Source organism: Bufo gargarizans, chromosome 8 (assembly GCF_014858855.1).
Source record: "Bufo gargarizans isolate SCDJY-AF-19 chromosome 8, ASM1485885v1, whole genome shotgun sequence".
Lineage (NCBI taxonomy): Eukaryota > Metazoa > Chordata > Amphibia > Anura > Bufonidae > Bufo > Bufo gargarizans.
Genome location: NC_058087.1, coordinates 178,883,548 through 178,897,953, shown reverse-complemented (window position 1 = coordinate 178,897,953; position 14,406 = coordinate 178,883,548). Strand labels below are relative to the sequence as shown.

General features: G+C 47.3%; 1 protein-coding gene and 1 long non-coding RNA gene across 2 annotated transcripts in view; one reads left to right on the top strand and one right to left on the bottom strand.

Annotated features, from left to right (window-relative positions):
- TNRC6A (trinucleotide repeat containing adaptor 6A) overlaps positions 1–14,406 on the bottom strand; it is a 103,951-nt gene that overhangs the window by 71,096 nt on the left and 18,449 nt on the right. The gene's annotated exons all lie outside the window — the stretch shown is intronic.
- LOC122944523 overlaps positions 1–14,406 on the top strand; it is a 34,583-nt gene that overhangs the window by 10,810 nt on the left and 9,367 nt on the right. The window contains exon 2 of the long non-coding RNA XR_006391026.1: positions 11,790–11,867. This is a non-coding gene — a long non-coding RNA (uncharacterized LOC122944523). The remainder of the gene's footprint in view (positions 1–11,789; positions 11,868–14,406) is intronic.

The window sequence follows — 14,406 nt, the reverse complement described above, 5'->3', positions numbered from 1 at the left end:
CCTAGAAGTAGTATACCTCATACACAGTGTCCTAGAGAGAGTATACCCCATACACAGTGTCCTAGAAGGAGTATACCTCATACACAGTGTCCTAGAGAGAGTATACCCCATACAGTGTCCCAGAGAGAGTATACCCCATACACAGTGTCCTAGAGAGAGTATACCCCATACACAGTGTCCTAGAGGGAGTATACCTCATACACAGTGTCCTAGAGAGAGTATACCTCATACACAGTGTCCTAGAGAGACTATACCCCATACACAGTGTCCTAGAGGAAGTATACCTCATACACAGTGTCCTAGAGAGAGTATACCTCATACACAGTGCCCTAGAGAGCGTATACCTCATACACAGTGCCCTAGAGAGAGTATACCTCATACACAGTGCCCTAGAGAGAGTATACCTCATACACAGTGCCCTAGAGAGAGTATACCCTATACACAGTGCCCTAAATGGAGTATACCCCATACACAGTGTCCTAGAGGGAGTATATCCCATACACAGTGCTCTACAGAGAGTATACCCCATACACAGTATCCTAGAGAGAGTATACCCATACACAGTATCCTAGAGAGAGTATACCTCATACACAGTGTCCCAGAGAGAGTATACCTCATACACAGTGCCCTAGAGAGAGTATACCTCATACACAGTACCCTAGAGAGAGTATACCTCATACACAGTGCCCTAGAGAGAGTATACCTCATACACAGTGCCATAGAGAGAGTATACCCTATACACAGTGCCCTAGAGAGAGTATACCCCATACAAAGTGCCTTAGAGACAGTATACCCCATACACAGTGCCCTAGAGAGAGTATACCCCATACACAGTGTCCTAGAGAGAGTATACCCAATACACAGTGCCCTAGAGATAGTATACCTCATACACAGTGCCCTAGAGAGAGAATACCCCATACACAGTGCCCTAGAGAGAGTATACCCCATACACAGTATCCTAGAGAGAGTATACCCCATACACAGTATCCTAGAGAGCGTATACCTCATACACAGTGTCCCAGAGAGAGTATACCTCATACAACAGTGCCCTAGAGAGAGTATACCTCATACACAGTGCCCTAGAGAGAGTATACCTCATACACAGTGCCCTAGAGAGAGTATACCTCATACACAGTGCCCTAGAGAGAGTATACCCTATACACAGTGCCCTAAATGGAGTATACCCCATACACAGTGTCCTAGAGGGAGTATATCCCATACACAGTATCCTACAGAGAGTATACCCCATACACAGTATCCTAGAGAGAGTATACCCCATACACAGTATCCTAGAGAGAGTATACCTCATACACAGTGTCCCAGAGAGAGTATACCTCATACACAGTGCCCTGATAGAATATGCCCCATACACAGTGCCCTGATAGAATATACCCCATACACAGTGCCCCTGAGAGAGTATACCCCATACACAGTTCCCTAGAGAGAGTATATCCAATACACAGTGCACCTGAGAGAAAACACCCCATACACAGTGTCCCTGAGAGAAAATACCCCATACAGAGTGCCCCTGAGAGAAACTACCTCATACACAGTGCCCATGAGAGAAAACACCCCATACACAGTGCCCCTGAGAGAAAATACCCCATACACAGTGCCCCTGAGAGAATGCACCCGATACACAGTGCCCCTGAGAGAATGCACCCGATACACAGTGCCCCTGAGAGAATGCACCCGATACACAGTGCCCCTGAGAGAAAATACCCCATACACAGTGCCCTAGAGAGAATATACCCCATACACAGTGCCCTAGAGAGAGTATACCTCATACACAGTGCCCTAGAGAGAGTATACCCTATACACAGTGCCCTAAATGGAGTATACCCCATACACAGTGTCCTAGAGGGAGTATATCCCATACACAGTGCTCTACAGAGAGTATACCCCATACACAGTATCCTAGAGAGAGTATACCCCATACACAGTATCCTAGAGAGAGTATACCTCATACACAGTGTCCCAGAGAGAGTATACCTCATACACAGTGCCCTGATAGAATATGCCCCATACACAGTGCCCTGATAGAATATACCCCATACACAGTGCCCCTGAGAGAGTATACCCCATACACAGTTCCCTAGAGAGAGTATATCCAATACACAGTGCACCTGAGAGAAAACACCCCATACACAGTGTCCCTGAGAGAAAATACCCCATACAGAGTGCCCCTGAGAGAAACTACCTCATACACAGTGCCCATGAGAGAAAACACCCCATACACAGTGCCCCTGAGAGAAAATACCCCATACACAGTGCCCCTGAGAGAATGCACCCGATACACAGTGCCCCTGAGAGAATGCACCCGATACACAGTGCCCCTGAGAGAATGCACCCGATACACAGTGCCCCTGAGAGAAAACACCCCATACACAGTGCCCTAGAGAGAATATACCCCATACACAGTGCCCTAGAGAGAGTATACCTCATACACAGTGCCCTAGAGAGAGTATACCCTATACACAGTGCCCTAAATGGAGTATACCCCATACACAGTGTCCTAGAGGGAGTATATCCCATACACAGTGCTCTACAGAGAGTATACCCCATACACAGTATCCTAGAGAGAGTATACCCCATACACAGTATCCTAGAGAGAGTATACCTCATACACAGTGTCCCAGAGAGAGTATACCTCATACACAGTGCCCTAGAGAGAGTATACCTCATACACAGTGCCCTAGAGAGAGTATACCTCATACACAGTGCCATAGAGAGAGTATACCCTATACACAGTGCCCTAGAGAGAGTATACCCCATACAAAGTGCCTTAGAGACAGTATACCCCATACACAGTGCCCTAGAGAGAGTATACCCCATACACAGTGTCCTAGAGAGAGTATACCCAATACACAGTGCCCTAGAGATAGTATACCTCATACACAGTGTCCTAGAGAGAGTATACCCCATACACAGTGCCCTAGAGAGAGAATACCCCATACACAGTGCCCTAGAGAGAGAATACCCCATACACAGTGCCCTAGAGAGAGTATACCCCATACACAGTATCCTAGAGAGAGTATACCCCATACACAGTATCCTAGAGAGCGTATACCTCATACACAGTGTCCCAGAGAGAGTATACCTCATACACAGTGCCCTAGAGAGAGTATACCTCATACACAGTGCCCTAGAGAGAGTATACCTCATACACAGTGCCCTAGAGAGAGTATACCTCATACACAGTGCCCTAGAGAGAGTATACCCTATACACAGTGCCCTAAATGGAGTATACCCCATACACAGTGTCCTAGAGGGAGTATATCCCATACACAGTGCTCTACAGAGAGTATACCCCATACACAGTATCCTAGAGAGAGTATACCCCATACACAGTATCCTAGAGAGAGTATACCTCATACACAGTGTCCCAGAGAGAGTATACCTCATACACAGTGCCCTGATAGAATATGCCCCATACACAGTGCCCTGATAGAATATACCCCATACACAGTGCCCCTGAGAGAGTATACCCCATACACAGTTCCCTAGAGAGAGTATATCCAATACACAGTGCCCCTGAGAGAAAACACCCCATACACAGTGTCCCTGAGAGAAAATACCCCATACACAGTGCCCCTGAGAGAAAATACCCCATACACAGTGCCCATGAGAGAAAACACCCCATACACAGTACCCCTGAGAGAAAATACCCCATACACAGTGCCCCTGAGAGAATTCACCCGATACACAGTGCCCCTGAGAGAATACACCCGATACACAGTGCCCCTGAGAGAAAATACCCCATACACAGTGCCCTAGAGAGAATATACCCCATACACAGTGCCCCTGAGAGAAAATACCCCATACACAGTGCCCCTGGGAGAAAATACCCCATACACAGTGCCCCTGAGAGAAAACACCCCATACACAGTGCCCCTGAGAGAAAACACCCCATACACAGTGCTCCTGAGAGAAAACTCACCATGCACAGTGCTCCTGAGAGAAAACTCACCATACACAGTGCTCCTGAGAGAAAACACCCCATACACAGTGCTCCTGAGAGAAAACACCCCATACACAGTGCTCCTGAGAGAAAACACTCCATACACAGTGCTCCTGAGAAAAAATACCCCATACACAGTGCTCCTGAGAGAAAACTCACCATGCACAGTGCTCCTGAGAGAAAATACCCCATACACAGTGCTCCTGAGAGAAAACACCCCATACACAGTGCTCCTGAGAGAAAACACCCCATACACAGTGTCCCTGAGAGAAAATACCCCATACACAGTGCCCCTGGGAGAAAATACCCCATACACAGTGCCCATGAGAGAAAACACCCCATACACAGTGCCCATGAGAGAAAACTCACCATGCACAGTGCTCCTGAGAGAAAACACTCCATACACAGTGCTCCTGAGGAAAAAATACCCCATACACAATGCTATTAAGAGAAAATACCCCATACACAGTGCTCCTGAGAGAAAACTCACCATGCACAGTGCTCCTGAGAGAAAACACCCCATACACAGTGCCCCTGAGAGAAATACCCCATACACAGTGCCCCTGAGAGAAAATACCCCATACACAGTGCCCCTGAGAGAAAATACCCCATACACAGTGCTCCTGAAAGAAAATACCCCATACACAGTGCTCCTGAGAGAAAACTCACCATGCACAGTGCTCCTGAGAGAAAACACCCCATACACAGTGCTCCTGAGAAAAAACACCCCATACACAGTGCCCCTGAGAGAAAACTCACCATGCACAGTGCTCCTGAGAGAAAACACCCCATGCACAGCATTTTTGATGTCCGATGTACAGCATTTTCAAATTAAGTAGTAGTCCCAGAGGTGAGACCCCCCCCCCCCCCTACAATCATAAAGTGATCACATATCCAACAATATACCGTCACTTTACAAGATGGAAGTTAAATAAGTTATGGCATGATTGATGTAGATGCTATATTCCCTTCAGGCTGAGAGCCCAGGGGGGTGTCCTTGGTGACTGGGGGGTGTCCTTTCTGCTCCAATTCTCTCCCTGTAACAGTCACAGCTTCTAACAATAGATAGGGCTGCTGGCAGTTGAAGGATGTAACTGAGCATGTGCGACCACCTCAGTAGGTGGACGTTCACATTACTACACAGTCATTAAGTAAAAATATCTCACAACTGGAGCATTTTTTTGTAACAGCAAATAAACAGCAAAAAGTAATTCGTTTTTCACGATGATTTAAAGTAAAATAACATTTAACGCTGCCACAACTTATTTTATGGGGTCTTTACTGAGATAAGATCTCTTTAGGGCAGTTTTTAGTAGGGAGGCAGCCAAAAAGACGTCTGCGATAGACTGAGAGGAACATAATTTCCCCGGGGGTCTTAAGCCCCTTATGTCAATAGAAACATTTGAGCGGCTTAAAGGAGACAAGGGCTCTTTTGTGGCTGAACATAACATGCTTGGAAGGTAAGTCAGACAGTACATTGTGCGCAGGCGGCGTGCCAGCTACTGACACTCTCCGCTAATGAGCTCCTCTTGGCAGGTCGGTGTTTAGTTGTGGAACAGCAAGTCATTAATATTTTAATACAAATGATCACAGTGTGAGCATCGAAATGTCTCCGATTAACCAAGACCTCGGGAAACGCTGAGATAATATTTTAGAAAATTATACACGGCGCGTCCCATGTAAACAGAAAACGGCGTTCACTTCAAGTGATGCAAATATATCACAGCTTTATTCCCGGTGGCTTGATCACTGCAAAGAAGAAACACCTCGCCGGATAATGAGCGCAGAGACTGTGGGCTATCTTCTCTGTATACCAGTGGTCTTCAAGCTTGTGGCTCTTCTGCTGTTCAGGTGCTACCCACTGCACAAGGGGTTAATGTGTTTGGGAAGTGAGGGGTTCAAGGGCATCTGTCAGCAGTTTTGTACCTATGAAACTGACTGACCTGTTACATGTGCGCTTGGCAGCTGAAGGCATCTGTGTTGGTCCCATGTTCATATGTGCCCGGATTACAGAGAAAAATGATGTTTTATTATATGCAAATGAGCCTCTAGGAGCAACGGGGGCGTTACCATTACACCCAGAGGCTCTGCTCTCTCTGCAACTGCAGCGCCCTCTGCACTTAGATTGACAGGGCCAGGTGTGAACACATTTACACTCAAAGTAGAAAGGGCGCAGCTATTGCAGACAGAGCAGAGCCTCTAGGTCAGTGGTGGCAAACCTATGGCATGGGTGCCAGAGGCGGCACTCAGAGCCCTCTCTGTGGGCACCCGCACCCTGGAAAATGTCTACGGTGTACCAATATGCCTTAGACTTCTCCTGCCATTCATTAGTGCAGGGCACACTATGAACAGCGCAGGGTGCACTATGAACAGCGCAGGCAGCGCACTATGAACAGCGCAGGCAGCGCACTATGAACAGCGCAGGCAGCGCACTATGAACAGCGCAGGCAGCGCACTATGAACAGCGCAGGCAGCTATTATAGCTAAGTGATAAAGTACATGGAAGATACACTAGACTGGACTGTAGTATTCAGGGTAAATTGCTGTGTTGGAACTTTGCGAGAAATAAGTAGGTTTTGGGCTACAGTTTGGGCACTCGGTCTGTAAAAGCCATCACTGCTCTAGGTGTAATGGCAACACCTCCGTTGCTCCTAGAGGCTCATTTGTATATATTGAAACATCATTTTTCTCTGCAATGCGGGCACATATGAACATGGGACCAACACAGATGCCTTCAGCTGCCAAGCGCCCATGTAACAGGTCAGCCAGTGTCATAGGGACAAAACCGCTGACAGATGCCCTTTGACTCTTTCATTACATCCGCTATGCGCAGCCGGCATCTCTTCTGTCTTCTTCTTTGAGGAATAGGACCTTTGATGACGTCACTCACTATGCTCATCACATGGTCCGTCACATGATCCATCACCATAGTGACGTCATCAAAGGTCCTATTCCTCAAAGAAGAAGACAGAAGAGATGCCGGCTGCGCGAACAAGTGGATTAAGGTGAGTTAAATTATTTGTTATTTTTTTTTTTTTTTTAACCCCTCCAGCCCTATTGTACTATGCATTCTGTATTCAGAATGCTATTATTTTCCCTTATAACCATGTTATAAGGGAAAATAATAAAGATCGGGTCTCCATCCCGATCGTCTCCTAGCAACTATGCGTGAAAATTGCACCACATCCGCACTTGCTTGCGAATGCTTGCGATTTTCACGCAGCCCCATTCACTTCTATGGGGCCTGCGTTGCGTGAAAAATGCACAAAATAGAGCATGCTGCCATTTTCACGCAAAACGCACACGTGATGCATGAAAATCACCGCTCATGTGTACAGCCCCATAGAAATTAATGGGTCCGGATTCAGTGCGGGTGCAATGCATTCAACTCACGCATTGCACCCGCACGGAAAACTAGCCCATGTGAAAGGGGCCTTATAATGGCATAGAAATGAATGGGTCCGCAATTTCGTTACGCAAAATGCAGAGCGGAATTGCGGATGTGTGAATGAAGCCTTACATGTTGAAGGTCCTGTCTTTGACATCTGTGGGTCTCAGAAAGTAATACATGAGCTATGTATTTTGTGGTCCGCAAAAAACACGGATGACGTCTGTGTGCATTCCGTATTTTGCAGAACCGAACCGCTGGCCCCTAATAGAACAGTCCTATCCTTGTCCGTAATGCGGACACTAATAGGACAGACATGCGGAAACGGAATGCACACAGAATAACTTTGAGGATTCATTGAAATGAATGATTCCTTATACGGTTTGTGCGCATGAGCCCTAGAGGCATTGCTGGACCATACTGCATCCGAAATGTCCTCTATATGTGATTCATGGGATCTAATAATCGTTTGCCTATATAATCATTACCTAGTTAGAATCTAATCTTCCCATCCGTGGAGGGGATCCTCTTTGCCCCCCCATTCGCACTGCCGACACTTTTGTACACATTTCAGCAGATATTGTCCTTTTTTGTCTAAGGGCTCGTTTACACGAACGTGTGAAGGCCGTGCCCGTGCTATGGACCACATATTGCGGTCTGCAATGCCCGGGCACCGTCCGTGGAGCAGGCGCATGGGGATCGCAGATCGTTCACTTGAATGGGTCCGCGATCCTTCTGTTCCGCAAAAATATAGAGCAATTTCCATCTTTTTGCGGTGCGAAAGCACGGAACGGAACCCCAGAAAGCACTTCCGTAGTGTTCCGTTCTGTTCTCTCATTCCGCATCTCCGGATTTGCGGACCTATTGAAATGAATGGGTCTGCATCCGTGATGTGGAATGGCCACGAAACGTATCCGCAATACGGAAACAGGCAGCACACGTTCGTCTCAACGAGCCCTAACATTGAGGTTGGGCTGGAGGATGAGGCCGGTGAGGCTGAGGGGGTAGAGCGGCCTATTCTTCTCTCCTAATCCTATTTTGGGAAACCTGCCAGCTGTAAAATGGAATCGCTATGCCTGGAGCGCTGCCGAGCTCTGCTATTCCCAGTCCTCAGGAGCGCTCTGCAATACCATAGCTTCCACTTTACCCTTTTTTTTTACCTTTCCATCTTAAAGAACCTTCCTCCTTAAATCGCGTTTCTTCGGTGCTTTGGTTATATCTCGTCCTGGGAAAGTTGGGTAGCAACTAGTTTGATATTATTTGTAGTCATATAGAACAGGAAAGCGGGCAGATAAAGGCAGACCACAATGCGGCGGGTTTTGCAACGGTGCCTCTTGCCTCTCGATTGCATAAAACCACAGTCAAAACCTCCTCTAGCATCACAGCCTTCTACATGTAATGCAGTGGGAGCGGCGTAAACCTTTATGTAGCCCCTACGTCCTTCCAGCATATGGGCTGAATGACATGAATGGATGTGGCATGGATGGGTTTCTATGGGACTAATACATCAGGCTCGCAATCCAGACGCCTTAGGTCCGCAATGCCAGTGTGCAAGACGGAAAAAAACATGGGCACATTTCTAATTTAAAAGGATTGTCCCTTCATATATATTTATGGCATATTCATAGTTTACGCCAGGAATGTCCAACAGTGGGTCCCACCTCTTGGACACCTCCCCTGACCCCTGTTTTGCCAGGTAGGTGTTGGCTTTTCATAACCAGCAGCCACGTTCAGCGTGGTCAAGATGTGAAGTTATCCCCTAGGACGGGGATCAGCTACCTCCGGCACTCCAGCTGTTCAGGAACTACAACTCCCAGAATGCTTCATTCACTTTTGTAGGCTACTTTCGCACTAGCGTTATTACTGGATCCAGCAGGGTTCAGCAAAAACGCTTCCGTTACTGATAATACAGCCATCTGAATCCGTTATGAACGGATCTGGTTTTATTATCTTTAACATACCCAAGACGGATCCGTCATGAACTTCATTGAAAGTCAATGGGGGACGGATCCGTTTTCTATTGTGGCAGAGAAAACAATCCGTCCCCATTGACTTGCATTGTGGATCATGCAGGATCCTTCTTGCTCCGCATCCCAGGACGGAAAGCAAAATGCAACATGTTGTGGTTTGCTCTCCGGTCTGGGAACGCAACTAAACGGAACGGAATCCATTTTTGAGCATTCCGTTCTGTTCAGTTACGTCTTGTCCCCATTGACAATGAATGGGGACAAAACTGAAGCGTTTTTTTTCTGGCATTGAGCCCCTATGCCGGATCTCCATACCGGAAAACTTAAACGCTAGTGTAAAAGTAGCCTTAGAACAACCGAGCATGTTTGCATGCTGTGAGTTGTAGTTTCATCCCTGCCCTGAAATATCCACAGGATAGGGGATAAGTAACAGATCGGAGGGGGTGAAACCGCTGGGACCCCCACGATTCTAGAGGTGGAGCCCGCACCTATCGTACATATATGGCATGGCCTATATATCCATTTTATCATAAATGTCCAGATGGGACAGCCCTATTAATGGGGCTAAAGCCATGGGTGGGTTCGCAGCATGCAAAATGCAAAACGGTTCCCCCGATCTGATGGCATACGCCCTGCCGCTCCATTAATTCTCCATAGGACCATCGGAAGTAGTGGAGCGCTGTACTTGGTTATCTTCTCCGGCCATCCCATAGAGCAGTGTTCCTCAACTCCAGTCCTCAGGGCCCACCTGTTGCTCATGTTTTCAGGATTTCCTTAGACTGTGCAAGGATACCCCCCCCCCCCCATTCCAAACTGGTAACACCCAGATAGACCTTTATTCAAAATACTTATAATAGGAATAACTGAGGAATGAGGAATGGTACAACATATAGTCACAAGAAAAGGATCGTTATTGCACTGGGAATGCAAGTAGTTACTGAGACATGTCAGAAAAGGCCTCGCCCATGTACGTTTTTCACTGACACGTGCTGTCCGCATTTTCTGTGGCTAGCGCACGTACCCATTGATTTGAATGTGTCTTTTCACACATAAGTATTTTTTACTGACTGAGGGGCACTGCGCTACTTTGGTCCATGATGCGGACCAAACATGCCCATTGATGGCATCCATGGTGCGTCCGTTTTCCACTGAAGACTGATAGGAGATGACACACGGAGGGTAACGGACACATGGACCAAACCCCTATACTTCGCGGACGCTTTTTTCACGGAAATGTGGACAAGGCCTAAATGGGGCTAATCCAAGTGCGGACACCCGCTACAGATTCTACTGGGAACGGTGCCAGGAAGGGACAAATCCATGCAGAAATCATCCACAGACTAAGGCCTCATGCACACGGCGGGTCGGCAATCCACGGCCGCCGGCCGTGTGAATCATGGATGCGGACCCATTCACTTGAATGGGTCCGCAATTCCGGAGGTGCGGAACGGAGTCACGGAACGGAACACCGGAAGCACTACAGGGGGGGGGGGTGCTTCCGTGGTGTTTCTTTCCGTTGTTCCGCACCGCAAATAAATATATGTCAAGTTGAATGGGTCTGGCCCGCTGCACGGATGTTGCCCGTGCATTGGGGACCGCAATTGCGGTCGCCAATGCACGGAACGGCCACCCAACGGCCGTGTGCATGAGGCCTATGGCAGTGCCGATCTGATTTGCTGCAGAGGTTTCTGCAATTGTCCTATCTATGTGAACAGGTCTTGCAGAAATCCATGCGCCAGCTGCCAAAACAACCCCATTCAGATGAATGGAACCGATTTTTCCATTGCGAATCTGCTGCGTGCGAATGTACTGTAAATTTGAGAACTGTAATGGAATATGACATATCAGTTGTCACTCAGCTTTCCCAGAAAAGGATATCTCTTGACAAGTTGAGAATGGAGGAACGCTCTTCGCGTCGTGTATCATTTAGTGACATCTGTAAAGCTTTTTATACACTCTCAACTATACACAGTGTCTAAAACAAGCCACGCCGCGGACCCCCCCCCCCCCCCCCCCCCCGTCCTTTCATCTTTCCTCATCCATATTTATCAAGCAGCAAATATCCCGACTGTAGAAGGAGTAGATAGAAATAAATAAGACGTTGCGTCTTTGCATTTGCCTTCTCTATCAGCAGATTTCGGCGCCGGAGGTGAGATTGCAGGCTGGGAATTAGTCTGTCAGCGCTGTCAATGTGTATTCCAGTCAGGCACACAGTCAGTGACAATAGGCTGTGAGCACACAGGGGACGGCGCAGGGACCTTCTCCAGCTCCTGTTCTACCTCCTCTCCCTGTTCTACAGAAACGACCTTATGTGACTTCCAGTCCTGTTAATTAGCGAACACATATAATAATCAAGAAAATATACATATATATCGTTGTGTGTTACATGCAGATTTCTGCAGCAGAAATTGACCTACTGTGGATGTAGAATCTTAATTTACACTGTGGATTATAATTTTTTTTGCTTCCATAGGTTCCCCAGGTGTTGACCTCTATCACTGGCAGAGCTGCTAAGACCCAGCAGCTCCACCCTACCTGGTGGGCATCAGAGGTAGGGGCATTGGCCTTGCCATTATTAAATGCACATTTCTACACTATGTAGGTTAGGGATGAGCGAACTTGTATTTTCAGGTTCGGCGTACAAGGTTCGGGTTATCTAAGATTCCGTTATGGATTCTGACAAGTTATGGTCTGTGGTAGTGGAATCCATAACAAAATTCTTAGGGTACTTTCGAGCTTGCGGCAGAGGATTCCAGCAGGCCGTTCCATCGCCGGAACTGCCTGCCGGATCCGTCAAAACGTATGCAAACCGATGGCATTTGTCAGACGGATCAGGACCCTGATCCGTCTGACAAATGCATTAAAATGCTGGATCCGTCTGTCCGGTGTCATCCGGAAAAACGGATCCGGCATTTATTTTTTAAGAGCATACGCAGACCACAAAAACGTATCCATTCTGCCGGAACACTCAGGGCCGGATCCGGCATTAATGCATTTCAATGGGAAAAAATGTGTTCCGGAATTTTGGACGGAGATAAAACCGCAGCATTATCTCCATCCTGAAATGTCAAAAAGACTGAACTGAAGACATCCTGATGCATCCTGAACGGATTTCTCTCCATTCAGAATGCATTAGGATAAAACTGATCAGTTCTTTTCCGGTATAGAGCCCCTAGGACGGAACTCAATGCCGGAAAAGATAACCCGAACCTTGTACGCCAAACTTTAAAACACAAGTTCGCAGAACACTAAGAGGGGGTTTTGAATCACTCCTATCATCTCCATAGGGTCCGGGCTCATGGACAAGACCGTATTTCGCAACAGTGCCTGATCCAAATTTTTTGCGGAATGTGCACGGACCCATTCATTTCTACTGGTCGACAGAAAAACAAATAAAAAAACATCTTTGTGCGGTCCGCATCCATATGTCCATCCTGCAAATTCTAGTACATGTCCTATTCTTGTCCATATCGCAGATGAGACTAGTAATGTCTAGTGACAGGAGTCAGAAAAATGCGGAGTGCACACGGAAGATATCTGTATATTGCGGACCGAAATACGGGCACGGTCTTGTGCATGAGGCCTCTTTTAGAGACCGTCAGAAACCCGACCTGCACCAGACATTCTCTAAAAGAGCGACGCCATAAGATGTCATTGCAGAGTTACCACCTGTGTTGCCTGTCATCAGTGAGATTGAGAGGTTACTAAAGGGTTAAAGGGGTATTCAGAAAAACCTTCGTATGCAGAGTTATGGAATTAGCCTGCTCAGATGACCTCCATTTCTGAAGGGCCACCCTGGACCGCCGAGAGCTAAGAGTGTATGGCTGAGATCGGAATATTTCCATCTGCCCCATTAGAGCCTATAGACATCAAAGAGGGGGAGGCCCAGCAAAGAGCGGCTTTCGCTGTCACGGACCAGTGCTCTCCATGTATTGCGGCTGGCATGTAACGCTACCAATACATGGCTGGCAGCAGCCTAAAGCCTTGGGGGACCTTCACTCGCGGCAGATTTTGTGGCAGAAAATTCGCGACTGAAAATCAGTTCCGTTAATTTGAATGGGGCAGCGAGCACATAGATTTCTGCAAGCTCCATTAACGCGAATGGAACTGATTTTCAGTTTCTTTCACAATTTCCTGCCACAAAATCTGCCGCGTGTGAAGGCGCCCTTATGCCTCATTCACACGTCAGTGCTCGGTCAGTGATTTCCATCAGTGATTGTGAGCAGAAACCAGGATTGGAGCCTCCACAGACATAAGGTATAAGGGAAAGATCTGCACCTGTTATGTGTTTAGAGCCGCACCTGCTTGTGGCTCAAAATCACTGATGAAAATCTGATCACACGGGCCGGACAAGATGCGGGAAAATGCGCAAATTTTCCACGCGAGTGCAAAGTGTCTTAATGCGTTTTGCACGTTCGTGAGAAAAATTGGCATGTTTGGTCTCCAGAGCCGAACCCAGACTTCTTCACAGAAGTTCGGGTTTGGGTTAGGCGTTAGGTGATTTTATTATTTTCCCTTATAACATGTGATGGACCATGTGATGAGTGCAGTGACGCCACCAAAGGCCCTTTAGCCAGGTCCTTAAGAAAGTAGAAAGAAGAGGAGATACGCTACGCGACCAAGTGGATGAGGTGAGTTAAATTTGTTTATTATTTTTAACCCCTCAATGGACATTTTACTAAGCATTTTGTATTAAGAAAGCTATTATTTTCCATTATAACCATGTCTCCTAGCAACCATGCGTGAAAATCGCACCGCATCTGCACTTGCTTGCGGATGCTTGCGATTTTCACGCAACCCCATTCACTTCTATGGGGCCTGCGTTGCGTAAAAAACACACAATATAGAGCTTGTTGCGATTTTCATGCAACACACAAGTGATGCATGAAAATCACCGCTCATCTGAACAGCCCCATTAAAGTAAATGGGTCCGGATTCAGTGCGGGTGCAATGCGTTCACCTCACGCATTGCACCCGCGCGGAATTCTTGCCCGTGTGAAAGGGGCCTAATGGGATCAAAGTCCTTCTACAAGATCAACCCCCTGAACGGAAACCTAACAGATCCCATTATAGTCTGAGGTCTGTAGGCT